The following is a 331-nucleotide window of genomic DNA, read 5'->3' on the forward strand; positions in this document are numbered from 1 at the left end:
GCATTAGTAATAGCAAAAACACACAGAATTTCTGGAGAATGAGGCCCAGAAATCAGGATTTTAAAAAGATTCCCAGGTGATTCTAATGTGCAGCCAAGGTTGAGAACCACTGTTCTATGGGCAGAAACAAGAACCATTAAGGCCCCTGCCCGGCCATTAGATCACGGACACCCCCGCCTCAGCCACCACCATGTGTCCCAGGACCTTAATGGAGGTGCTGGGGATGGTGGCCGGGAGGGATGCCCACACACCTCCAGCTCTCGGGGTCCGAGGGCGTGGGGTGGGGGCTAGATTCTTACTTGGGGTCCCCTTCTGGCCAAACTTTGCGACG

This window comes from Myotis davidii, unplaced genomic scaffold (assembly GCF_000327345.1).
Source record: "Myotis davidii unplaced genomic scaffold, ASM32734v1 scaffold954, whole genome shotgun sequence".
NCBI lineage: Eukaryota > Metazoa > Chordata > Mammalia > Chiroptera > Vespertilionidae > Myotis > Myotis davidii.